Genomic DNA, 24,616 nt, shown 5'->3' with positions numbered 1-24,616 from the left:
AGCTGCCAGGTTATTGTGATCCTATTGAAACTGTAGCTAAAGTGGTACAGTTTCAGCTATCTAAAAGTAATTTCAAAATATCTGACAAATTTACTACTCAGACACAAAGCAAGGCAATACTAGTCTAGGGCAATACTTTGTAAGCTACCTTTTCTTCTCTGCCCACTTGCTTTGCACCTTGCAAACTTCTCCCGTCACTCAACAAACTCCTTCCCCAGGACCCTAATGAGATTCCCTCATTCTTCTACCTTTCCCTTTTGCCTCTCAGTTCCATAAAGAAGCCTCTGGAGAACCTCTCTGGCAAAGGCAGATCTCTCCCAGAGGGCACTAGAACAGTTAATGGTGAACAGGGTAAAGCAGAATCCACTGCAATGGACTTGGGAGAGGAAATCTGCAAATTCTCATATATCGATGCTTTTTTGTTACCACACATCCTACAAGTGAGTGAGGCTACCCTGCCCATTCTACTGCTGCTTCTCTGTGCCCTAGACCTGGCAGTCGTCATGGGATTGTGCGCAAGGAAACCCAGAGTCTCCAGATAAGTCTTGTTGTGCAGCTCAGGAAAGGCTGAGAAGCAGATAATTAGACTGCACCACAGACCAACAGCCTGCACTCTAGGAAAGCATACTGTGGACAAAAAACCTTAGGACATATACCCACTTGTGCAAGAAACAGAAATTTTCTTTGTTGTTCTTTAACTGTACTCATGCTTTAGCTTTCATCCTATCTGCTGCTAGAAACGTAATGTTCGTTCAGAGTTCCCCCATCTCTGTGAGGTTGGGTCTAAGTTCCAGGAGGCTAATATTATGTCACAGCATTGGGAAGGGACATCTATTAGGCTGGCATCTGCTTAGACGTGCATTCCCTCTCCTTGGTCCACATGTGTACTGTTATGTCATCCCCATTTCTGACCTCTGGGCCTTTCCAAGTGTGGCTCTTTTTGCTTCTGTCAGCCCATTCTTGGGCCCACTTTTTGGTGCATCTTCCTTTTCTGCTTGGGAGCATGAGGGAATTCAATGAGGCTGTTGCAGGCCCATCAACCCAGACACCCCACCTAACCATTTTCATTCATTGCTTCTGCTTCCTGCCCAGTGCCGGATAAACTGGGGAGGCCTATCACCACTTGGGTTCCATTTGGGCACTAAGAATAAACACCTTCTGCACTTGAATCCCCCAGACCTGTGTAGGGTTTCTAACATTCCCCCGACACCCAACCCCAAGGAAGGCAAGGCACAGAGCAGCTCTTCAGGGGCCCAGCTTTTTATACTCCCCTCTAGTTCTCTTCTCCTGGCAAACCAGGGGATTTGGGAAAGCTAGTTTGGAGGGTGGGAAAAACTGGCTCTGGGTCATTATGTATTCTTTGGAATCTTTTGTCCTATGCCCTGTGCTCTTTCTAGTCCCTGCTGTGGGTTAGGCTTTTAGAACTACAAAGGCTCTTTTCCCCGCCCCCCACCCCAACCCCACCCCAGTGTCATTCCTGCCCAGAGGCAAAGTGCACTGAGCTTGAGTGGGAGGAAGGGCCATGGGAAAATCCTGGGGCTGGGTGGGGGCCCTGTGGTTAATATCTTAAAATATTATTCCACCACAGGGGTCTGATATGTAATGTTTGGCGAGGGCTGATTCTGGCTTTTTATGAATGTCTAAGAATATCACGCTCCTGCTCAGTCTCCCCCATTAGGTGGTGATTAGATTATAAGACACTGTTCACATACGGTCAGTGTAATTGATTCCTTTGATCATGTCCATTTATTTAAAGAGTGGAGATTATTGTATCTTCCTGTACTATACAAGTGCAACTTTTGTGTGTGCATCTGAGATTAATTGCTATAAAACGAAGTACACCATTTTCCTCTTCTTGACTTTCACATAAACGGAATCATATACTGTACTTTCTTGTGTCTGGATGCTCTTGCTCCACTTAATATTTGTGAGATTCACTCATGTGGTTTTCTGTATTTTTAAAAATTACTGCATAAGACTCCATGGTATGAATAGGCCAGAACTTATTGACCTGTTCTCTTATTGATGGATATTTGGGTTGTTCCCAATTTTTGGTTCTCATTAAAAAAGCTGCCAAGAACATTCTTGCACATGTCAGCTAGTAGCACAGGCTTCATTCTTCTTGGGTATATACCTAGGGTCGGATTCCTGGGTCATCAGATAGTTGCATGTTTACCTTTAGTGTCTAATGCCAAATGGCTTTTTAAGAGTTGTACAAATCCACACTCTAACCAGCAATGTATTAGAATTCCAGTTGCTTGACATCCTAATTAATAATTATTTGTACCATCAGACTTTGAATTTAGCCATTCTAATGGATGGAATCACACATTCTGATGGGTTACATCATTGTGGTTTTAATTTGCATTTCCCTGAGGAGTAATACTGTTGAGCACCTTTTCATATGCTTATTAGCTATTTGCATATCCTCCTTTGTGAGGTGTCTGTTCAAGTCTTTTGCCCATTTTTTATTTAGATGTTTGTCTCTTTCTTATTGATTTTTAGGAGTCTTTTATACATTTAGATTCAAGTCTTTTGTTGGATATGTACATTGCAGATATTTTCTCCTAGGCTATGGCTTGCCTTTTCTCTCCCCTACAAGTATCTGACTTTTGGCAAGCAGAAGTTCTCAATTTTAACTATGCCAAATTTATCAATTTTTTATGTTAGCAATTTCTGTGTCTTGTTTAGTAAATCTTTCCTTAATCTAAGTTCATGAAAATATTCTATTTCTTCTAGAAGCTTTATTGTTTCACCCTTCACATATAGGCCTACTATCAATCTTAAATTAATAATTTGTGTTTGATGTCAGGTAAGAGGCAATGTTTATTTTTTTCCATATGGATATACAATTGCTATAACACCACTATTAAAAGATTATCCCTTTGGGGGTGTTTGGCTGGCTCAGTTGGTGGAGTGTGCAACTCTTGATCACGGGGTTTTGAGTTTGAGCCCCACGTTGATATAGAGATTCCTTAAAAATAAAATCTTAAAAAAAAAGATGATCCATTTGCCATTGTGTTGTTATTTTGCCCATCAAGGAATTGTATATATTTGGGTATATTTTTGGATTCTGTAGTTTATTTTTTTGACTTATTTGCCTATCTTCAAGTCAATATCACATTTATTTCATGTTAGCAAGGTATTCTATAAATATCTTTATAAATTAAGGAAGTTCCCTTCTAATCCTAGGTGTGCTCTTTCTGTGTGTATTGAGGTGATCCTATGATTCTTCTTTTTGATACTGTTAATTTGATGAATTATATTGATTTCTGAGTATTAAATTAATCTTGCAGCTTTATGAAACTACTCGGTCATATGCATGTCTTTCTTATTTATCACTGGATTCAATTTACTAGCATTATTTTGTTCAGGAATTTAGTATCAATACTCTTAAGACATAATGGCCTGTCACATTCCTTTCTTACAATATCCCTGGCAGTTTTTGGTATCAGGGTTATGCTGGCCTTATAAAACTAGTTTGGAATTATTTCTTCTTTCTTCTCTAAAAGTGTATTAATTCTTCCTTGAATGTTCAGAAAAAAATTACCAACAAAGCCATCTGGGCTGGGCTTGTAGGGATTTGTGGGGGAGAAGGGAGGATTTTAATTATAGATTCAATTCCTTTTGTCAATGTAGGACCATTTATTTTTCTTATTTCTTTTGTGTCAGTTTAAGTAATTTATGTTTCCCAAGGAATTTGTCAATTTCAACTGTATTATCAAATTTTTGGCATAAAGTATATTACCTTCTTAAATTTTTTTAATATTTAAGATCTGTAGTTATGTCCCCTTCTTTATTCCTGACATTGCCAATTTATGTGTTTTGCTTATTGATCCCATGCTAGGGGTTTATCAATTTCACTGATCACTTCAAAGAATAAATTTTTAGTGTCTATTTCATTAATTTCTGTTCTTTTTTTTTTTTTTTTTTTTGCTTCATTTGCTTCTTTGTCTATCTTCTTAGACTATAGGCTCAGGTCATTAATTGTCAACCTTCTTCTTTTAAAGTTAAAAATTTCCCTCCAGGCACTGCTTTGACTGTGTTCCATAAATTTTGATGTGTCATATTGTTATTTCTTTGATTTATTATTTTTATATTTTGAATAGGTGATGCAAGCACATGAAAACACATGTACAAATGTATGTACAGTGAAAAGTAAGATTCCCTCTGTATCACTTAGAATCTGGCAAGAAACGAAAATTTCCCCAATTTAGATGGTTCATATGAAGATATTTTAGTAAGAAATTATTATGGAAGTGTCACTAGGACAGAAGGATCAAACAAGGAATGCTAAATCCCTGTTGTCTCATCATCAATAGGATGTCATTATCACCTCTAGACCTGAAGGAGTAATGTGAGGAAATTGTTCATAGAAGCTAATAATAGCTAGAACCATGGGGATAGGGCCCTCTTAGGGGTGTGCGGTTATGAAGGGGTGATGATATTGCCAGAACCACTTCACCAAGCAGAAAGGGAGTGGAATGACAAATATCCTGGCCACTCTCCTCTTGTGCATTCATCTTCTGCTGTTGCTTTTTTGTAGCTGAATCCAAGCCAGTCTTTAGGAGGTAATCCCCAGGACAGAGAATAGGTCAAAGAAGGGATGGGGAATGAGGGGGTGAGGAAACAAAGAATAACAAGCACAAGAGAATGTTCTTGGGGTGAAACATGAGGGTGACGCTATGGCCTAATTCCATCCTGATTTAGCTAGGTTTGTTGCACGATGGGTGTTGTAAGGAAAGGCACTCTGGTAATTGGGAAGACCAGGACTCCATTCCAAAGAAAAGTAGGATTCAGAAGATCACAGAAGATACTGCCAAGATAGTGCACTGTACACTGTTAAACTCTATCCCCAGTGTGGGATGTGTGTCACGGCGGTACACAAAATAGCACTAGGGCTTGATATTATAGAATGTTGAATCACATACTGAGAAATGTATTCCCTTTTAAATTACTCTTCAGGGGCGCCTGGGTGGCTCAGTCGTTAAGCGTCTGCCTTCGGCTCAGGTCATGATTCCAGGTCCTGGGATCGAGCCCCGCATCGGGCTCCCTGCTCCGCGGGAAGCCTGCTTCTCCCTCTCCCACTCCCCCTGCTTGTGTTCCCTCTCTCGCTGTGTCTCTCTCTCTGTCAAATAAATAAATAAAAATCTTTAAAAAAAAAAAAAATAAAAATAAATTACTCTTCAATCTTCATTAAATCAAGAAGAAAGTTTTTCCACTTGAAAGTTTTAACAACTCTCTAATAAGAACAGGCCCAGGGGCGCCTGGGTGGCTCAGTCGGTTAAGCATCTGCCTTTGACTCAGGTCATGATCCCAAGGTCCTGGGATCGAGCCCCACATTGGGCTCCCTGTTTGGTGGGGAGCCTGCTTCTCCCGCTCCCCCTGCTTGTTTTCTCTTGCTCTCTCACAAATAAATAAATAAATAAAATCTTAAAAAAACAAACAAATAAAACAAACGAAAACAGGCCCAGGGTTCAGAGATTTCGTCAAGCAACAGGATCAAGCCAGAAGTTAATAAAATTGTTTGGTTTTCATGGCACTTATTTTGAAGTTACTTTCAGTTTATGGCAAATAATACTGGTTTTCCATTTATGATAATGATATAAGGTTTCTTTTGAAAAAAACATATTTAGGTAAAAACCAAGTCAGTTTCAAAAAAAATATTAAGTAAACAAAAACACAGGGGGTAATCAGCTGTAGCTGATACAAGTATACTGAAAGGCTACTTGAAGACTAAGGTGGGATGAGATTGGTTTAAATGTAGATATATTACTAAGACCTGAGACAGCACATAATGAAGGGTAGGGTTTCCAAGAGCGGGGAAAGAAGCACAAACTTCTATGGGGGCAGAGTGCTACCACCTGGATGGAGGGTTTTCTTAAGACATGCTCCCCACTTCTCTGCCCCCACAAAATTTTTATCAACTTTATTAATACACAATTCACACACTATAAAATTCACCCACTTAACACATACAATTCAGTAGTTTTTAATATTTTCAGAGCTGTGCAACCATCCCTACAATCTAATTTTAGAACATTTTCATCATCCCAAAAAGGAGCACTGTACCCAGTAGCAGTCACTCCCCACTATCCCTCTTCCCAGCTCCTGGCAACCATTAATCTATTTTCTGTCTATGGATTTGCCTGTTTTGGGTATTTCATATAAATGGAGTCACACAATCGGTGGCCTTTTGTGACTGGCTTTTTTCAGTTAGCATAACGTTTTCAGGGTTTATCCATATTGTGGCATGTTATCAGTATTTTCATTCTTTTTCATTGCCAAATAATATTCCTGCAATGAATATGCCCCTCCCCCAAATTCATATGTTGAAACCCTAACCCTCAATATGATGGTATTAAAAGATGGAACCTTTAGGAGGTAATTAGGTCATGAGGATGAAGTCCTCATGAATGGAATTAGTGCCCTAATAAAAGAGACCCCTGAGAATTTCCTTGCCCCTTCTGCCATGTGAGGACAAAGTGAGAAGTTAGTAGTCTATGAACCATGATGTGAGCTCTCCCCAGATACTGCATCCCTGTGCCTAGATCTTGGACTTCTTATCCTCCAAAACTGTGGGAAATAAATGTTTACTGTTTAAGCCACCCATTCTATGGTATTTTGTTACAGTTGCCTGAATGAAGTAAGACAATTCCCTTGTGTGAATATCACACATTTTCCATCCACTCATCAGTTGATAGACATTTGGGTTGCTCCCACTTTCTGGCTATTATGAATAATGCAGCTAAGAGCATTTATACAGGCTTATTTGTGGACATATGTTTTCATTTCTCTTGAGTATATACCTAGGAGTAGAATTGCTGGGTTATGTGGTAACTCAATGTTTAAAATTTTGAGGAACTGCCAGACTGTTTTCCAAAGTGGCTGCATCATTTTATATTATCATCACCAATATATGAGAGCTACAGCTTCTTCACATTCTTGCCAACACTTGATATTCTCTTTTTTTTTTATTATAGCCATCCTAGTGGGATGAAAAGGTGTCTCACTGTGGTTTTTATTTGTGCGTCCCTAATAATTATTGCTGTTGAGCATCTTTTAATTTTATTGTTGAGCTGTAAGGATTCTTTATATATTCTGGATACAAGGCTTTCCCATCCCTCCCCCTCCAAAGGATAGCCCTTGCCTGCTAACTTAGCAATTACAAGCGACAGCAAGAAGTAGATGTAAATGCTAGTCCACTGAAGAGTTACCTTGCCTTGTAGGAGGTAGCCTACCAAGTGGGGGTAGCCTGGGCAAGTGTGTTCTCAAGAAGCCTTTCGGGGTCTAAGCAAGTGCTTGGAAAGGAACTGAGTGTAAACCTCAGATATCCACACCAGCAAGACTACAAGAGATGAGATTGACCAGGAAGATTTTGAGTCCAGAGGTTTCTAAATGCCAGTTGCTGCTATAAAAATTCTGCAGATCTTTGCTATTCCAAGTGTGGACCTTAGACCAACAGCATCTACATCTGCTAGGAGCTTGTTAAAAATACAGAATCCATGCCCCACCCCAGATCTACTGAATCAGAATCATTTAAATAAGGATTACAGTGATCTGTATGCACTTTATAGTTTGGGAATTGCTTCTACAGGACATTAAAAATAGATTTTAAAACTGCATTGCAGAAAGCCTGCCTGGGTACCTGTGCCAGATGGAGCTGGCTGGTACCCGAGACTGGATTGGGGAAAAACAATTACACAGGCAGATTTATCTCCAGTATCCCTACACCAACCCCTTCAATTCCAATTCTTTCCTTTTATATTTGGGGTCCTCCTTTTTCTTCTTTACTTTTTTTAAATAACCAGTGCTTTCTCTTTATTTTACCTCTCTCCTACAGCACGACATGCTCTGTGAAACACTTCAAATGTCATCACACCACAGAGAACAACAGTATTAAAGGTGTCTACAATTTATAATTTCCCTCCAATTAAGAAATGAGAAGAAATAAGCCTTTTGGAGAAAACTTGATAGACTGGGATGCCCAGGGATTTTTCCTAATCCTGAAATGACATCTTTATTATTTATATCCTGTATTTTAAATTGTGCTAAAAAGAAGAATTAAGGGTAACAAAATATGAAAACACCACCACGAGTAGGGTTTATGTGCCAAATCTAGACCACATTGAAGAGTGTACTTTGCTAGAAATAGGTTGTAAATTTGGTTCTGAGTTTCCTAGGGGCCAATGAGAAGGGTAAAATACTATGACTCACATGTTCAGTGCGCAAAAGATAAAAACCAATCAGCTATTCAGAGTTGCCTGGCCATTCTTGGTGCTGATGTATAAGAGAATTTTCTTTTTCAGTCCTAAAATTTCCAGGTAAGAGCGGACACACCCAAACACATGGACCCTCAGTGAGTTGATGTCCTCTTAGGAAAAAGACTCTAATGTGAGCATCTTGGATCAGCACAAGAGTAAACCACAGAGTATCTCTGGCAGGGCTTGGGACTGCGGGCCATTCTGACATGCCCACAAGCAGTTAACTGAGGCTGAAATGTTTATGCCATCGATAAATTGTACCTTGTAGGTGGTCACCTAGATGGGGTCACTCTAGTGAACTACTTTTTTTTCTTTCTCTTTTTTCCTTCCTCAAATATTATCCTACTATAGAAAATCTTAAGGAGTCTTATCTTTAGTCCAGACAACTGGGTCAAAAGATTTATTCTCTTTTACCTAACAAGGAAACCTGCCTTTGCTTTCTTAGCTTGAGTCCTCTGAGAACACTGGGAATGACAGGAACCTTAGAAACCATCTAGGTTATTCTCCAAATATCAACAAGCCAGAAAGCCAGGGAAATTGGCTGCTTCCAAGGGACAGTCATTGCACATTTTGCCAATGGAACAGTGCTGATACAACTCATGATACTAGCAGTTGGCTGCCAAGTGGTTATGATAAAAGGGAGCAAGCTAGTTGAAAGCACATGGGAGGTGGAAGAGAGGGCACAATGTGACTCACAGGCAAGAGGGGTTCATTTGGTATAATGGAAAGAGTGCTAGGCTAGTATCCGCTGTGTGACCTTGGGCATGTCCTTAACCTCCCTGAATTTTTCTCACCTATAATAAATGATCAAAGTTGTTAATACCTACTGGGTCCTTAGTACTTTATGTCAACCATTCATGTTGAATTTTCACAACAATCTGTAAGCTAGATCCTACTATTTCTTCTATTTTCCAAATGGGGAAACTGAGGCACACAGACCCAAACCTCACTCAGTTGAACCCAGGCCATCTGACTCCAGAGTCTGAGCTGTGTCACCTGAGGTGTCAGGTTAGATGAATGATAAAGACTCTTTCTACCTCTGCTATTAACTTCCTCTCTTGTTGAGATAATAATAGCTTCGTGAAGATTATAAAGTAACACAGATGAAGTGCTTTAGCACAGTGCCTGGATCATAAGTGCTCGATAGATGTCAGCTGTTACTATTGTTCATAATTCCACTTTTACTATTGCCATTTATGGAACAAATCACTTCTGTCACCTCTTCAACAGCTGCCTCAGTGCACAGTTAGCCCAACTGAACCGATTAATAAGTTCGAACAGTGGGTCAATTCAGCCATGAAATCAAGCAAGCCTGAATTGATGCCAAAGTGAACTGCCTAGTTAAATAGTCTGAAGCAGTGCTACCCAGTAGAATTTTCTGTGATGATGGAAATGCTCCTCCTGTGTGCTAATATGTTAGCCACTAGCAGCAAGTGCCTACTGAGCACTGGAAATGCGTTAGTGTGACTGAGAGACGAAGTGTTTCATTTTATTTAATTTAACTTACTTTGAATTTTATCTTACTAGCCGCATGTGGTGAGTGGCTACCATATTGGACAGCTCAGGCTAACGCCTATCTGGCAGCCAAGAACCCTTGGTGAGGGGACACTAAAGTGTTAGGCACAAGAAAGAAAGTTGGGAGCCCCTCTGACCACAGCTCTGTTTTGTTACAGGTGCCTTAAGGAATCGTGGATATTTGAATTCTCCTGATTTAGAGGATTTCCTTTCCACACAGTAAGTAAAGTTGTGTATTCTAGGGGTGGGAGGGCAGAATGATGAGAAGAAAGAAGACCATTGCACCTTCATTACCGGGATGTCCCTAAGTGGTTCTGGGTAGAATTAGCTTCCTTATTGTTGTTAAAGATTATTTTTAGGGGGTGGATGGTTTATACTGTGCTATGTGACAACAACATGACATTCCATCTTTCAAATGCTTGGTTTCACTATGTGCAGAAACTAAAAAGTGATTTCAAGTCATGGCTTCAATGTTTAATTAGGGAAAAGATGATCAGAATGGATGATCGAAAAATCATAGACTTGGAAGGGGGCTGTCTTGCAAGCATATCCATAACAAAGTGGCATTTTAGGGAAGCCATACATACATCTCCAGGACACAAGTGCCTCGCTTTTCAGGCTGACTGGCTTTGGATCAAGAGAGGAGGAGCCATCCGCCAGGTGGTGAGCGCACCACCCTCAGCTTTTACCCTGGTCCTTCAGGATCCTGCCCCCCTTTTTTTCTTTAAATGAAAGAATTTCTTGATGATATGAAGATATCAATGAGCTCATTTTGATCTAAGTATGCAAGCATGTGACTACTGCCCGGGGTATAAATTTCTAGGCCTTGTATTATGTTCTGGTTCTAAAGATTTTTCAGCAAGGAAGAATCCCTCTTCTACTTACTTCCCCCTACCACCAGGATTGGTTGGGTGACTAATTCAATGGCTGCCAAAATTTGCAGACAACAAAATTGAAATCTAATGAGGCTTGCTTGTGTTAAACCAATTTTTAAATGATAGTAATTAAGAGAGTTTTCATATAGGAAAGGCTTTGTTTAAATGGCAACATTAAAAGCCAAGACCAGAAGAAACGCAAGGGTCTTATGCACAAAGGATTCTCTTTTTGTTGTTTCATAATCACGCTGGCCAGTGTTCGAGCGGTGAATGCTAACACAGTGGCCGCCCTGGCGTTTGCCCTACTTCACCACTGTCCTGGTGAGTCTACCTCGGAGAACGTCTTGTACCAGGGCTGCAGCCTCTCAGGCTGTCTGCAAACAGACACCAGGCCATCTGCCCTCGTGCCTTCCACCCAAACACAGCTGCTGGGCTCCATCCCAGCTCCAGCCATCTGGAGGAGGAATAAAGGCCCCTCTCCTCACCCTCCTCCTGGCTGCCAAGAGGAGACTGGGGAATCTTGGCACTCTCTTGGCCCCAGTGAGGAATGGAGAATGGAAGAAGCAGCCAGATCTGCTACCAGTGGCAGGCAGCTCCTTCTCTCTGGTTGTTGGGGGTCAATGAAACCCTTTATTCATTCCCCAAACATGTGTTGAGCTCTTGCACATGTCAAGCCCTGGACCGGACCAGGCTCTGGGGACTTGAGCTGGGAGACCCAGCTTCTGGGCTGTAGAAGCTCACACTCTGGTGAGGGTGATGGACACGTGCATAGTCAAGTTCATTGTGGGCAGAAGTGGAGGGTGGTAGGGGCCCAGCAGAGGGATGTTTGACCCAGTGTGAGGGTATCAGAGAAGTCTTCCCACAGAAGATGACATTGGGCCTGACGTCTCAAAGTGAGTCTGCAGTGGGTGTTAGCAAATCAGAATGTTGAAAGCCTGGCCCAGGTGGGAAGAGTATGGAGCCCTGCCTGGTGGGGTGAGGAGTATGAAGGGGGAGGTGATGAAGGGAGGGGCTGGACAGGGACAGCCGGACCCTGGTGGGCCTCGATGCTCATCAGAGAATGCAGGGTAGGCAGTGGAGGACTGTGAGCACCGAAGCGTGACAGTCAATGTGGGAAGATGTTCAGCTGGTGGGAAAGAACGATTTTAAGGCAACAAGACTAATTAAGAGCAGTCCCAGCAATCCAGAAGAGAAATAGTGGTGGCTGAATGAAGTAACTGTGGAAAGGAAATTAATTGGAGGGAGAAATCTTTACTAAAAATGTGTAAACCCTTCAAACTGGTACCCAAATAATTTTGAAATTCACAGGAAGCTCTGCAACGGAGGAACTCAAAACTACTCTGCAATGTGCCTGGACCTCTTCAAGGACAGGAAAGAACTTGACTGCGCAGGGATCGCTAGTACCTAAATGGCCCCTGGAGCCACCGGCAGCCACGGATGGTACAAAATGGCATGTCAGGCTACTCTCAGAAAGGATATTTACCAAGAGGTACCTGACTTGCTGAAATGGCTCAAATCCCAACTATAGCATTTACCTATGATCCTCGTTGCAGTCCAGTCCTCAAAGCTACCAGGGGAGACCGTACCTAAGGCAGGTTGTTCGGCTGGTTGCAGTCAGCTCTCTGGTGCTTTTGGCCTGATTGGGAGAAATCTCCGGGCAGTGGAGGGCAGTTGAAGGGAGAGAGGCAGGTCAGTCGCCGCCTCTTCCCCCTCTTGCCCTCTCCATAAGGGCAGATGCTGCCCACCAGGCCCTGCGTGTCAGAGGCCAATGGGCTGTTTGGTTTCTTCTCCCTAATTAAAGGGAAAAAAGGTAAAGGCTCTTTCTGTCCCAATGCCCTTCATTCTTGGCCTCCTGAAAGTGTGCAGAGTCCATAATTTCAAAAGCACTCATGAAAGAATCGGGAGCCAAAAAGCAGGGGTTGAAACTGGCTCTTCTTTGAAAGGCAGGGATGAAATGCTAGTGACAGTCTGACTTAAAGATAGAAAAGGAAGCAAAAGATGCCACAGAGCCATCCCTGAGACCCAAGCAATAGTCTCCCTACTGACTATGCCAGAGAGCCCGAAGGCCTGGCTTACTGCTCAAAACCTCAGTTTCTAATCATAAAAAAAAAAATACTTCCAAAGCACTATATTATTTGCAGATTTTGCCATTTTTAAAAATGTGAGGCATGGAGAATTGCGGTAGGTCATAAATCTGGCAGGTAGATTAAAACATCCTTTAAGTCACGGAAAACGTGTATACCATTGTTTTTCTTTCTCAGGGATGAATCTTAATTTCTATTCCAAGGAATTCTTCTTTCCTTTTAATGCACAAAGTTTAAAAATTACAACAGCTAAAAATAACCATGGGTAGATCTTCTATCCTTTTCTCTGGTTTCTCAGGCCCTTGCATCCTTGCTGCTTTCCTCTAAGGAGGGTTGTTTGGATTTGTTTGGTAGGTTTTTAAAAACATATATTTTCTATTGCTTTAATTCTTACATTGTAGAGCATCTTCTGTTATTAATGTTACCCTAAATGAGACATTATAAGAACAGTAGATAAGTTTAATTCAGCTGATTCATAATTTCTTACATAAAAAAAAAAAAAAACCCAACAAGTCAGCAGCTTTAGAAGACATGATAAATTAATACCATACCCTTCAAAACAGATTGATGAAGGGCCTAAGGATTACCACTCAGTGCCTTCGTTGGGGAAGGTTTTTTTTCCCCTTCCTGGTGTTTTTCCCCTATTTTAAGAGTGTAAAAGAGCATTTTTCAAGCATCAATCTTATTTCTAAAATTCACGCTGTGAATCCTCAGCACATTGCTTCCTAGAGCACTGAGCTTTTTCAAGTCCCTTCACTTCCCTGGGCCTCAGTGTTTGCCCTCTTTGCTCCTTTGTGGCATGCCCAAATGCCTGCACTCTGAAATCTGCCTTCCCCCTTGCTGTGGGCTCTTATTACGGTCTTAGGATCACATGCTTTCAGCCAGAGAAGCCTCGACACAGTTTGCCCTCCAAGATCCTGCATACTTTTGTTGGACCAGAAGGGCAAGTCACATGACTTCCTTCGCTTGTCTGGAAATTGCTCAGTCAAAAGATTTCTCAGCATTTCTTTCACTTCATTTATTCCAGATCCTTCAAACCCTACTTTGTTCTCATGCTCAGAATTTCAGCAGATGGTCTTCTAAAAGGAAAAATATGTTGTGGTGTTCAATTCCCCTCTCTTATATCCCTCACTTACCTCTCCTTAAAGCTTTTTGTACATGCTACCCTTTTCTAAGCATATATATTATATATATATATATATATATATATATTTCTTTTGAAGTAGTGACACACCACCATAATTTCTTATTTTTTTCTCACTTCCAAGACAAATTCTGCAGGCAACATCATTTTGCACCTTCAGACAAATGCTGAGGTTTTCATTATAATAGTCTTGTTTTCTGTGTCCAAAAAAAAAAAAAAACCCCACAAAAGATGTCTCAGCAATTCCAAAATCGAGTTTTCTAGGAACAAAATATAGAAGCACAAAATCATATTTTAGGGGAAGGGGAATCCTTCAAGAGGATGCGATGGAGCATCCACATGTTTCAGATGAGACACTGACCGTCTGGAAGCGGCAGCCCAAGGTCACACCACAAATCGTGGCAGAGTCAGAACCAGCAGTGGAGCTGAGAGCTGCCTCCCAGACCAGAGTCATCTCCAAGTCAGTTTCTTCAACTGTAAAGTGCAAAGGGTAACACAACTGTAAAGTGCTGTAGCCGGCCTGCAAGAGGATGTTGAAAGGTAAATGAGTTAATATGTGCAGGCACTTAGTGCCTGGCCCAGAGTTCATGTTCCATAAATGTTAGATCGACATCGTAGGGAAAGGATGCCCTATATTCTCATCGTGGGAATTTTGTCAAAACGATCTCATTTCTGTATTGTATGGAGTTTCTATCAGAAATCTGGAGGCTAGGCTTTAGCCCAAAATGATGATGCCGATAAAAAAATTCACCAATATAAAATATATTACTAATAATTTAACAAAATAAAATATCTCAGTATTAAAATGTTTTATAAGGGAGATGGCATTACTAAGTGTATAGGGCAATTCTTTCATAGTCTGTTCTTTTTTTTTAACCACATTTATCAACTTTAAGTTTTATGATGATTTTCTCCCAAAAATATATACTATATTTTTAAACATAAACATCCTCTACTTTCATTGCTTAGTATTCCTTTTCCTTTCTTCTCTTCCATCTTGATTATTCTCCACTGAGAAACTAATGTAGGGCCTTCTAGACTTACAAAATGCATCCGGAAGTAGCAGTCCGTCCTTTCTATAATCCAATAAGGCTACCTGTTCATCAAACAGGCAACTCTGTTTTTAGTTATATTATTTGCTCCCTTATCCCTCTGATATTTTCATTCTTAAGATATCAGAGGGAGTAGACAGGGGATGGCGGTGAAAAATCTTCAAAGACAAATGGCTTAAAATAAAAATGTCAGTGTGTCAATACACTTAAAACGTAATGTTCATGGGATATGAATAGAAGGAGAAGAGAGATGAAAATAACTAAGGTATTTGCCAAATGGTTGAAAATGTGGTATACATTTAGAGTTCCCTTTCAAATGTCAAATTTCTAAGAATATTTTTAAATGTATGGCTATTTTATATATTCATAATAATTTATATAGATCCTTAAGAACAGCAGATTAATTCTGGAGTAAGTTTGGGTCTGATTGAAATCTGCACTGTGTACCTGTGTGTTTATTTTCCTGTTGGTCATTTCTTATGAATAAAAAAAAAAAATCCAAATACACTCACTGATGGACACACATACACACACACAGAGGTACTTCCAACATGGACATTTTAGCAGGAACCAGTCTTTTTTTTAGACAGTTTTTATGTTTGGTCTTATTCAAGATTTGTTCTCTTGGACACACTCAGATGATGGTAAGAATGCAGGATGCTTATTCAGCAGTGCCTTTGGGATGAACATTTGTAAAATGGGGGAAATAAAGCAGAGGAAGTATGAGGCCCACCGACTGACTGCCTGACAGCCTCTGCCAACACTACAGAGATCTCTGGAGCTAAAATAGTCCTTTCAGGTGCCCCACGTGAAGTCAAAGGCCGGGCTTTTCTACTGCCATCTCAATCAGTCACTGGATATGGGCTGCCCTGGGAAAGGCCTGTCCCTGGGCAAGGCTACTCTCTGCAACTGGGGCAAATCCTAAAGAGGCTGACAGCTAAAAGCTGTTGGCCAGCTCAACGGCCCTCCCAGCAGCACTGGCAACAAATCCTTTAAGAGACATCTGGGGGAGCCATTACTGAGACCACCATGGCTTGGTACACTTGGGCAGATCACTTGGGGTTTCAATTTTATTTCCTAGAAAAGGGCTGACTGGATTAGATAATCTCTAGGATGTCTTTTAGCTCTAAAATTTTAAATTTTTAAAAAAATAAAACTAAATTTTCATAGCCTGACTTCTACCTTGCCTTTAGCAAATGTAGAAGATAATCCTATGTAATATATACAATGAAAGGATATACACATGCATACAAGTAGATGGAAACTTGTCTTGTTCCTTTTGTCACAACAGGAGTTTGGCTGGAGGTACAAGCAAGGGAAAAAGTGGGAGAGATTAGATAAGAACTCCATTCTTGGGCAGCACTGAAGAGCTACCAAAGGGCCATACACTGTGTGTCTCTAGAATATAGAATTCAAAAATAGGGTTGTTTTCTGAAGCCTTTAGATCTCACTACCCAACAGTGATACGAGCGCATTCTCTCTTTCTCTTTCTCAAATTATGGTGATTAGACCCAATTGTAGGAACATTAAGGGGAAAAAAGTACCCTTCTCATCTCTTCCTTTATCAGCCAGCCCACAGGATCTTCCACCTCCTCCCCAGCTAGATTTTTCAAGACTCGTGTGGGCATCTGCCGCATGGAAACCAGATGGCAGTTTTCTTGAATCTGCCTGTTCTACTTTAACAGCCTCTCTGCAAAAAGCTCCCCAAATGAGTATGCTGCAGGTAGGGTCAGCATGAGAAAACAGTTGATTCAGGTCATCTGAGAACATGGGATCCCCCCTAAACACCAGGTAGATGATGATAAGACAGTCTAAAGACAAACTCAGTAAAATATGCAACATGGGGAATCATATCCAAGAAACAGGTCTCTCTTTTTACTTGAGTTGCAGGAACATTCCCCCATTCGTAGGAAGGGGCTGATTGGTAGGGGGATATTTGGATGTCTGGTGGAGCTAACCGTTTTCTAGACTTTGGGGCAGATCTTTGTCTCAGGGCAAAAGTCTCAGGATGGATCAACTTGGTTGCTGGGTTTTGGTTGCTACGAGAAAATGGTTAGGGCAGTGTGGATGGTGGAGGAAAGGGGAAATATTATGCGATTCTGAGGTGAAGAAAGAAAGAGGGCTCCGTGGGTTCTCAAACACCAGTGTGCAGGCTGGGATCAAGCTGGCTGCTTCAGAATCACGTGAGGAACTTGTTAAAAATAGAGATTTCTGAAACCTATCCTAAAAAGTTTGGATATTTCATAACGAATTCTCCTGTTTGATTCTGATATACAGTTAGGCTTAGGAACTATAGGGGTAGTTAGAATGTAATACTTAAATCATTGGGATTCATCTATTATTCAAATATATGGTTGTTAAGCATCTTCTATGGAAAAGTTGCTTATTTAAGTTCTGTGGGGTTTATAAATATGTAGAAGATTTAGGCTGCCTTACCTACCTTTGAACACGAGCAGAGGACAAGAAAGGTATGTAGGTAGGTGACAGACAGGGATGTTCTCAGACATCAACTTACAGTCCAGTGGGATGGAGAAAATAGGATGGACCTATGATATCGGGGGATATAAGCAGATGTTTTAAACTGAGTAAGGAATGAAGAAGGAGACAGCTTGGCAGATTTCCCAGGGATGGTCCCTAGCTCAGATGCCCCAAGGTTGGAGAAGACAAATATTAATAAAACCTCATAAGTTTGTAGAAAAAATTCAGTGACAGCAAGTATATAGCGCTAAGCACAGTCTGTGATAATCACCAATAGATGGTAGATATTAATAATTGTAGGAGATTTAAAGAGCTCTGGGCAAGTACCTTGTTCAAAAATAGCTCCCTCTCCGCCTGTCACAGTGCCTATAATTCCTTTACTGAGTTTTGAAGTCTTATTGGAAAAGACTTTTATTGAAGAAGCTATTTTGAAAGGCTTACACCTTAAGCTTTTAATAGTCTAGGAAGAAGGAGAAGAAAACAGGGGACAGTGGCCACACAGGAGGAGAGAAGTCAGGAAGGAGTTGAGGTAGTGTCAGAAGCTCACTTTCCTACATAGGACATCATTGCTGTAGATGCTGTTTTCCTGAGAGTGAGTCAGCATTGAAGGCAAGTTGTAAAGCCCGTGTGGTCATTCAGAGCCCAGGCCTACTGCACCTAATGGCTCCTTCTTCCTCGATCAGCTGGCAGATGGGGAAAGAGCCTATGGAGAAGGGTCCTATTTCTTAACTATTCGGGTCTTTAAAAAAACTCTTGGCTCACAGTCCTTCGGTGAGAATCAGCCACTTCATCCATCTAGACGTAAGTGGGCAGGTGGGTGGGGGAGGATGAGAAGTGTAGCCCCTGGCTGGGCAGAAGGACCTAGGACTCTTTGAGTCCTGAGGGCTCCTGAGAATGTGACAACACATTCATGAAGTGGAATCAGAAACAGAGACACAGCTTGGCCAGCAAGAGAAAAGTTAAAGTCAAGAAACAGGTCAATGTATACGTGCCCGCCAAATCAACGAACCTTTTCAGGGAGAAGAAAGGTGTTAAGTTAGGTACTAGTCTGTGAGAAGAGAAGGGAAAGCATTTGGGGGAGTTTATAAGGGAGCAGTCTTGGCTGAAAAGATGAGAAATCATGCTAGAAGAAAGTAGGGAGGTCCAGGAGAGGAGACAAATCCCCAGATGGAAATTTGGACTTTAAAGACATGTGATACACACGGCTAGTTGATCACCACAGATTCATGCTCTCCCTGGCCAGCCAGAGGCTACATTTCCCACCCCTTACATGTAGGTGGGTTGTGTGATTGCTTCTCACCAAAGGAATGTGAGGAGAAGATTTTTATAAAAAGTCAAGTGAGCCAATGGGCCAAGAAAGCACACAGATCTCCGGATAATCTCTTTCTCCATTTGTCAGCTTCTAAGAAGATGAAGTGGAACAAGGAACCACAAGGTGAAGAGGTCTGGGCCTCTGAATGATCACATGGAAGGCCATAAGACCTGCATTAGGCTGCAACAGGAATTAGAAAGCAACTTTATTGTTTTGAGTCTCCGAGATGTCAGGGTTTATGTGTTTCAGCACCTAGCTTTATTTAACACATATAAAAGGTCAGAGGAAGCCTATAGGGAGCGGAGGCGATTCAAGAATCAAGGTGATGACTCCTTTGAACTGCCCCCACACAAATTAAAGACCATAGGCCGATAAACACAGCCACCCCACGTGCATCTTAGGCAATCACCAAGGCCAAGTAAAGGGAAACTTCCCTCCCCCTCCCTGCTTCTACACTAGGCTTCAGGCTCCAGACTTTGGGGAGATTGATTTCTCTTTCTTAAGGCCTTGTCTTAAGATGACATCTTTTAAACCACTTTGATTCTAGATAAAACGTTGTAGAATAGGAAGGACACTGGGTGTTTAGCCTAGCTTTTTTGCGGGGAAAAGGGGTAGAGTAACAGAATCAGATAAACAGGAGAAAATGAGTTGCGAAGAAGAGGGCAGTGCTAACCATAGGAGAACATCATAGTATCTCCAACCTGTGGGTGTGCTAAGGGAGGTGGTTCTTTAGTCGGCTAATCTTCCATGTAAAAGGTGGGTAAAAACTGGGCTGAGAGCTCAGTTTGGGAGGAGGAACTGGCGAAGGGTTTGGTTGAGTTAAGTGTAAGGATGAGAGTTGAGGAAAGGAAGAAAGGTAGAGAGAAGTGACAGCAAAGTCCTGAGATGCCAGAAAGCTTGGCAGGGTGTGAGCATTAGGGACGTGATGGGGAGGACTATCTGGTCACTTCCATGTGAGTCCTTGTTTCTTCCATTATCAGTGAAAGCTTTCATACCAAGACATCTTCTGTGGGAGGTTTTTCAGGGGCCCCCAAGGAAGGGGTAGAGTTCTGCAAATGGCTTGACAAACTGTGGAACAGGGACATCATTATGCCAGTTGGGTGAAGACCTATGAACAGAACTGATCGGGGTGGAGCTTGGAATCATAGTGACCATCCACTCTGCAAACAGTCATTGAGCACCTAATTTGTGCCGGGCACTATTCTAGGACATGAGGACAATGCCTTGAGCCAAACAGAGAAGGTCTCTGGGAACTCACAATCTAGTGGAATGACAGACAATATATAACTGAGTAAGTGAGAAAACAAAGCGGGGGGTGTGATGGGAATGGAGGATCTACTTGAGAATGGGTGGTGGCCTTGTAGAGACTATATCGAAGCTGAGACTCTTCCATAAGGAATTTGCAGACACCTTGGGGGGTGGGAGTCTAGTCTCCCGGGAGCAGAGCCACCCCAGCACATGTAGCTACGGACTAATCCTTTACTCGTTTCTACTGCTAATTCTTTCCCTCCTCTCCACATTGATGTAATGTTCTTTCTCAGTGGACAATAAACATGCATTGAACCCTTCTTTTTCTGCTATGGAGAGGTATTTGCTATTCAAAAGGATGAAATCAAGGTTGCCGCCGAAGAAGGGGTTCAGGGATTCCCCTCTCCTCGGCTCCCAAAGGAAAAGGCAGCGACTGCGGTTTGAAATAATTTGATCTCACCCTTGTCTAGAGGCAGAAGAATAAAGCCGCCTAGAAAACCTAAGCGCCTTGGCTGTCCTGAGAGAAGATGCACCGCACCCTCCCCAGAGTAAGGACGTCTGCGGTGGCGGAAGCTGACGTCCTTGCAAGGCCGGCGGTGCCGGGGCCACGGCTCGGGCTTCGGAGAAACTGCTAAGCCCACGCCGGCTGCCTAGCCGCCTGCGCGAGTCGAGAGGGAACGAAAAGAAGGAGCTCCATCTAGTGTTGTCACAAAACAAGACCAAAGGCACCCTGGACGATTCATCAGGTGAACGAACACACCTTGGCTTGTGTCAAGAAAGTTTATCTAACAAGCCAGCACTGCTGGGTCGGGGGAGTTTAGCGCAAAGTAGAAGTGGGGTTCACCTTTGGGAAGGAAGACCCAGTCGCCTTCAGATCTTGCTCGTCCGTGACTACGCATAAAATGTCTCCTCCTAGAAGGGCCGACCCCAGCACCACGCGCAGGTGCTTTTATTGTTAAAAAATAAGGGGGCCCGGGGCCTTGACAACATCCAGAGGACTCTGGGGAGACAGACACACTGGGTCCGGCACATGGGTGACTTTTTGGAGCTTTTGTACCCGTTTTTGCACTTGACGGGTCATGGGGTTCACATATCTTCAGCCTTAGTGAATAATGGCAGAGTGGGATTTTCCAAAGTGGGATACAATGATTTATGCTGTCACTGACACTCTATGAGGGTGTCTTTTACTCCTTGTTGTCTCCAAAACTTGGTTTTGTCAGCCATTTTCACTCTTGTCATCCTGACGGGTATGGTACACCTTGTGGTGTTTTAATTTGCATTTTCTTAGTTAGTAGTGAAGTCAAGCACTTTTTCATAAGTTTCTTGGCTATTTAGATTTCCTCCTTTATGAATTACCTATTGGCCATTTTCCCATGATCTGTCTTTTTCTTAATTATTTCTTAATTATTTGTTCATTACATATGCCGGTTAAGAGGCCTTTATCACATATGTCTCATGCCTTCTTTTTTCATTTTCTTTTCATGGCATCTCTGGATGAACAGATGCTCTAATGGAATTCAATATATAAATCCTTTCTTTTATGGCTTGTATTTTCTGTGTCCTATTTTAAAACGATTTCCCTACCTTGAGGACAAGAAGACATTGTCCTAGGGCGCCTGGGTGGCTCAGTTGGTTAAGCGACTGCCTTCGGCTCAGGTCATGATCCTGGAGTCCCGGGATCGAGACCCACATCGGGCTCCCTGCTCAGCGGGGAGTCTGCTTCTCCCTCTGACCCTACCCCCTCTCATGTTCTCTCTCTCATTCTCTCTCTCGCTCGCTCTCAAATAAATAAATAAAATCTTTAAAAAAAAAAAAGAAGACATTGTCCTATATTATCTTTAAAAAGGTTTATTAGAGTTTTGCTTTCTGCATTGAAGTCTGCACTCTCCTGAAACTGAAATTTTGTTGGTAGGAGGTAGCACTCATGTTTTTTATTTTCTTCCATGTGGATTTCCGATTCTGTTTATTGGAAAGATCATCTTCTTCCCACTGTTTTGCAGTACCACACTCATCTTCAATCAGGTGTCCATTTGTGTGTGTTTTGGAATGTTCTATTCTGTTCCATTGTCCCAATTGCTGGAAGTTTATAATGTGTCTTCAAATCCTGGAGAGCTAGTCCTCTCGCCTTGTTCTTCAAGTGTCTTGGCCATTCTTAAACCTTCGTACTTACGAATAAAATTTATAATCCCAGGAATGCATTAAATCTGTAGGCTACTGGAAGAGACTTGACATCTTTATAATATTAAGCATGCAATCAATAAACGTGGCTATTTATATAGGTCTTATTTACTTTCTCTCAATAATACTTTGTGATTTTCCATATAGACATCTTGGACATCTTTTACTGGACTTATTTCTAGGTATTTGATTTTTTAGGCTTTTATAATTTTTTAAATAGACTTTGTTAGAGCAGTTTTAGCTTCAAACTTTAGCAAAATTGAGCAGAAAACAGAGAGTTCTCATATATGCTCTGCCCCTGCATGGGCATAGCTTCCCCCATTATCAACATCACTTACCAAAGTGCACATTTGTTACAACCAATGAACACACATGACAAATCATTATCACCCAAAGTCCATAGTTTACATTAGCGTTCACTTTTGGTGTTGTACATCGCATGGATTTTGACGAATGTATGATGACATGTATCTGTATCCAGCACTGTAGTATCGCACAGAGCAGTTTCAGTGCCCCCAAAATCCTTGTGCCGCACCTGTTCGTCCTCCTCTCTACCCTAACCCCCAACAACCATTGATGCTTTTACTATCGCCATAGTTTTTCCTTTTCCAGAATGCCAGATAGTCGGAATCATACAACCAGTAGCCTTTTCAGATGGGCTTCCTTCGCTTAGTAATATGCATTTAAAGCTCCTCTATATCTTTTCATGGCTTGGCTGAAGGACATTTTGGTTGCTTCTAAGTTTTGACAATTTTGAATAAAGCTGCTATAAACATCCTTGTGCAGGTTTTTGTGTAGACATAAGTTTTCAGTTCCTTTGGGTAAATAACAAGGAGTGTGATTGCTAGATTCTATAATAAGAGTATGTTTAGTTTTGTAAGAAACTGCCAAATTGTTTTCCAAAGTGGCTGTGCCATTTTCCATTCCCACCAGCAATGAATCAGGGTTCCTGTTGCTCCACAGCCTTGACGGCATTCGGTGTTGTCAGTGTTCCAGATTTCAGCCATTCAAATAGGTGTCTAGGGGCATTTCATTCTTTTTCCAACTTGCAATTCCCTAAGGACATATGATGTTGAGCATCTTTTCATGTATTTTTTTTCCATCTCTATTTCTTTTTTGGTGAGGTGTCTGTTCAGGTCTTTTACCCATTTTTAAAATGATTGTTCATTTTCTTATTGTTGAGTTTTAAGAGCTCTTTGTATATTTTAGATAACAGCCCTTTATCAGATGTCTTTTGTAGCCCTTTATCAAATATCTTTTTCTTCCCATCTATGACTTGTCTTCTCGTTCTTTTTGATAGCACCTTTGGCAGAGCAAAAATTTTTAATTTTAATTAAACCTAGGTCATCCATGAATCATGACTTTAGTTGTGTATCTAAAAAGTCATTATCAAATCCAAGGTCATCTAGATTTTCTCTTATGTTATCTTCTAGAACTTCTTTAGTTTTGTATTTTACACTCAGGTCTGTAATCCATTTTGAGTTAATTTTTGTAAAAAGTATAAGGTCTGTGTCTAGATTTACTTTTTTGCCTATAGATGTCTAGTTGTTCCAGCATCATTTGTTGAAAAGACCTTCTTTGCCTCATTGTATTTTGCCTTTGTTCCTTTGTCAAAGACCCCTTGACTATATTTGTGGAGGTCTATTTCTGGGCCTCTGTTCTGTTCCCTTGATCTATTTGTCTACTTTCACCAATACCGCCTTGTCTTGACTACTGTATCTTTATAGCGGGTCTTACTATTGAGTAGTATTAGTGCTCCAACTATGTTCTTCTTCTTATCCTTGGGCTGGCTATTCTGAGTTTTTTGCTTCTTCATGTAAACTTTAGAATCAGTTTGTCAATATCCACAAAATAACTCAATGGAATTTTGATTGGGATAGCATTGAATCTATAGATTATGTTGGAAAGAACTGACATCTTGACAATATTGAGTCTTCTATCCAAAATATGGAATATCTTTCCATTTATTTAGTTCCTCTTTGATTTCATTTATCAAAGTTTTGTAGTTTTCCTCATATGTATCTCATATGTTTTGGAAGTTCTACTAGATATCCTCAAGCTCAAAACTGACTCCTTTATCATTATATAATGTCCCTCTTTATCGCTGATAACTTTCCTTGCTATGAAGTTTGCTGTGTTTTGACATAAAACTCACAAAAATGTGGAGGCCCCCTAGGACTGGGTTTTTAACTCTAAGACTTACTCACAGTGGGCCTCCAGCAACTTGTCGATTATAGTTTAGGTTTTCCTACCCCACTACTCATTCTTAGGGAGGTTTCTGCTCACGGGTTTCTGCTTCAGTAAATTGTGATTCTCTGTATTTGCCTGTCTCTCTAATTTAGCGGGCAGTGCTTTGCCCTCTTTCTCTTGACAAATCTAAGAAGAGTTGATTTTTCAATTTGTTCAGCTTTTTACTTGTTTTAGGATAGAGCAATGATTTCCAAGCTCCTTATAAGCTGGACTGGA

At 41.3% G+C, this 24,616-nt stretch overlaps 1 pseudogene; it reads right to left on the bottom strand.

Moving 5' to 3' along the window:
- Positions 1-14,195: 14,195 nt before the first annotated feature.
- The window catches only part of LOC116635214, a 153,095-nt pseudogene continuing 142,674 nt past the window's right edge, over positions 14,196-24,616 (bottom strand).

The sequence above is a fragment of the Phoca vitulina genome, unplaced genomic scaffold (assembly GCF_004348235.1).
Source record: "Phoca vitulina isolate PV1807 unplaced genomic scaffold, GSC_HSeal_1.0 scaffold10, whole genome shotgun sequence".
Classification (NCBI taxonomy): domain Eukaryota; kingdom Metazoa; phylum Chordata; class Mammalia; order Carnivora; family Phocidae; genus Phoca; species Phoca vitulina.
This window is presented reverse-complemented; position numbering and strand designations above follow the sequence as displayed.